Below are 4,035 nucleotides of genomic sequence, written 5' to 3'. Positions count from 1 at the left end.
TTTTAGTTGGACCTCGAATTTAAAGTAGAAGCGTACTATATTGTGTAACTCTTGAATAGAGGAAGATCATTCCTGGACTTGTTTTTTTTTTTTTTGGTTTGGTTTTGCCTTCTCTCTCTCTCTCTCTCTCTCTCTCCCTCTCTCTCTCTCTCTCTCTCTCTCTCTCTCTCTCTCTCTCTCTCTCTCTCTCTTATTACTCTTATGTATATTGAAGAATGTTATGATTTGATGTACGTATGATTATCCAAAAACTTGAAACCAGCAAGTAAATTGCGCCAAGTTGTGGAACGTTGTGGTGTGTGTGTGTGGTCGGGGGGGGGGGGGGGGGGGGGGGTAATCAGCAGGCTGTCAACAAAAGTTTTATGTCTTGACTGCTATTTACGCTTATCTATATGCCTTTGAAGTTATGTTATCCTTGGTACGAAGTGATTTTATATCATGACGTAGTAATTATTATAAGTTTTAAGAAACTGTAATAATTAATATGTAAAAAATAACATTAAAGTTATGCATTTACGTGTGGGAAGACTTTTAACTGTCAGGTCAATATTAAGGGGTCCCTTTTTCATTTCCTAGAGCACTCGCTTCACACACAAAGGCCCACCCAGCAGTGATTGGGTAGCTGGGTATGATAGATATAGCTGAAAGTACTTTGCAATAGACTATCGGTCTATCCAAAGGGTAAAAAACAATTGGCATTGTCTGTTTCATGATAAAGAAATCGGTATAAACTGCAGCTACATGGGCCTCACGGCTTGAAGGACTATTGCATCAATATTATACGAGAATGAGTTATCTTTAATGACGACTTTCATTTTTAAGTTATGGGATTTTTTAAATTCGTTTTTTTTAAAATGTTTTTGAATAAGTAGGCTGCATAAACATTCATGCTTATGTGGTGCATTTCCAGGGATTGGCCATGCTCAATACGTTTCACGATGAATAATGTATTCTCTCCTGTTGGCTACATAAAACCAAATGTCTAAACCATGCACCTTTTTGTGCTAACATTCTTACAAAATCCGTCGCTGCCCACACAACCAATTAAAGTAAACACAAAAGTAAACAAGGGCGTGAACTTGAGTCATGTATTAGTGAACACATCTTTATGTCAGGCAGTGAATGGTTATCAATACAACTGACATAAGCAAACCAAACGCAACAATCTGGAATTATATCAGAACATACTCGCACTAGATTGATGAAGTATTTAGGGAATAAAAGTCAACTGGTAGTGACTAGGTCAGTAGTATAAAAGAAGACTGATTTGTATTGCATAGGTTTTGAGGAAATTATGAAAGTTGCAAAAAATGTTGGTGAATTTTGCATATTATGTAAGTGTTAAAATGGAGAAGGTTAAAAGTTGGATTGGTGTAAGATATTGACAAAGATATTCTATCAGTTGATAAAGAACACCATATCTTGAAGTAAGTATGCGTATGCGATAAATGATATTTGTTTGTTTTTGTTTTGTTTTTTGTTTTTTTTTTTCGTCGGAAATATGCTTATGATCAACAGGTCTGTGGTGAAAAAATAGTTATAATACATCAACTTGACCTTCTGTTTGTATATACAATTTTGTGTATTTATAATGTCCATGCGTCAATTTTTTTTTCTTTCTTTTTTTGTTTTGTTTTTGGGGACCGTTTTTAACTATTATATATTTATATTGGCAAAAACAACAGGGTATTTATGGTCTTTTGACCTATATAACCCATAATGATTATGATATGATGATATGATATGATATCTACATACATTTGACACCAGGAAGAAAATAATTAAAGAAATAGATTGGTTGTTTGCTTGGAAAGACTGGGGTATGCTGAAAAGGTGAATAGATAGCCTGAGGAATGGATGAATGGACAGAATAATGAATAGTTGTCATATGTTGATAAAGGGCGGGACGGGTTAAAAATAAATATTTGTTGATAAATACGTGGACTTACAATGTTGAAAAAGATTTTAATATGACAGGGTTGTGTAGCCTATTCAATTGAACAATATTAACATGGCTTTGTTTGTTTATTTGTATGCTTGCTTGCTTTTATGTTTTAACGTAATATGTCTAATGAATATGACTTGATCCTCGATTTCTAACCAAGATATTGAAGGTGCGGGATAATAATAATAATAATAATTATGATAATAATAATAATAATAATAATAATAATAATAATAATAATAATAATAATAATAATAATAATAATAATAATAATAATAATATATGATGATGATAATAATAATAATAATAATAATAATAATAATAATAATAATAATAATAATAATAATAATAATAATAATAATAATAAATAAGTTTTACGCCATGCATTGAACATAGTGAAACCATTCAATTGCGCGCGCGCGAGCGTGTGTGTGTGTGTGTGTGTGTGTGTGTGTGCTTGTGTGTTTGTGTTTGGGTGTGTTTATAAGTTGCATCTGCATTCATAAACACACGTATATATATATATACTTATCTTTTTGGTGCTTGATCAGCACAAAAGGCTGACACAGTGGAACGCAATCTTTCTCGGTTGGAGACCATTTCTGTCATCTGTCCCCAAGACCAACCACTAGCTTTCATTTCTCTTTCGATGCTCCTCTTCCAGGTTTCCAGCGGGCGGCCCTTCTAATCGTACCCTCGGAGGTCCACCTAAGGGCTATCCTGGGAATGGCACTTGGATCCATTCTGAGGACATGCCCAGTCCATGTCCACCTTCTCCACTTTACAGCTTCAGATACTGGTTCAATTTGTGTGCGTTTAACCAGTTAGTTGTTTGAAATTACTTTTGACCTAAATATCCTCATCATCCTTCTTAGGCATTTGTTTTGGAACGCGTTTAGTTTGTTGGAGATGGTCCCTGTCAGTTTCCATGATTCAAACCCATAAAGAAGAACAGATAAAACATTTCTTTTGAAGAGACGCAGCTTTGTTTTGGTGATTTTCCTTGATTTACAGATATTTTTAGAGCATTCCAAAGGCTTTTGTTGCTTTCATTATTCTAAATTTTGATTTCATCTTCGGAATTCCTGTTTTGACTAATCCTGTGGCTCGATATATAGGCGAAATGATTCACATCCTCAATGCCTTGGTTGTTTATGTTCAGAATTTTGTTTGAATCAGAATTCGTCCTCATCGTTTTGATCTTTTCAACATTTGTATATGTCTAGCTTAAGAGTATTGTTGACAACCAGTAGTGTTTTTGACTGTATGTCTGTGAAATTGTGGGTGAGGAGTACAGTGTCTTATGCAAAGTTGAAATCTTCTAGTGTGTCCGTAAATGTCCAGCTGAGTCCGGTTTTCTTGTTGTCTATTGATTTCTTCGTGATCCAGTCGATTGCCAGGCAGAAAATAAAAGGAGATCAAATACAGCCTTGCTTCACTCCTGTTTCAATATCTAAACCTTCTGTCACTTTGTTCCCACAAATTAACTTGGCATGGAAGTTTTTAGAGAGCATCTGAATAATGTTAACAATTTTTGTAGGAATGCCATAGTGCATATATATATATATAATATATATATATATATATATATATATATATATATATATATATATATATATTATTTAAAATATTTACCACAATGTTTGGGGCAGTCTACATCAATGTTTCAGGCTTAATTTGCCATCTTCAGTCCTGAAGATGGCAAATTAAGCCTGAAACATTGATGTAGACTGCCCCAAACATTGTGGTAAATATTTTAAATAATAATTCGCTCCATTACTACATGTCGAGCACTTTTCGTACCATATTTGTATCAAACACGATTCAATTCTATATATATTAATAATATATATATATATATATATATATATAATATTATATATATATATATATATATATTTCCTGATGGGAGCGAATGCTCGAAAGAATATTGTAGAAGATGATCATAACAATACTTGAAATATTTTATATAGACGTCTAGCTCCTTTTATCAAAAGGTTGAGCACTATTATTTCATGGTTTTTGTTTTTATAATTTATATAAATCTATCAAGGACTTCTATTCAGTATAGAAGTCCTTGATATCTATAT

The sequence above is a fragment of the Berghia stephanieae genome, chromosome 4 (genome assembly GCF_034508935.2).
Source record: "Berghia stephanieae isolate SIO BIC M18660-M18661 chromosome 4, UCSD_Bste_1.3, whole genome shotgun sequence".
Taxonomy (NCBI): domain Eukaryota; kingdom Metazoa; phylum Mollusca; class Gastropoda; order Nudibranchia; family Aeolidiidae; genus Berghia; species Berghia stephanieae.
Note: the sequence above shows the minus strand (reverse complement) of the source record.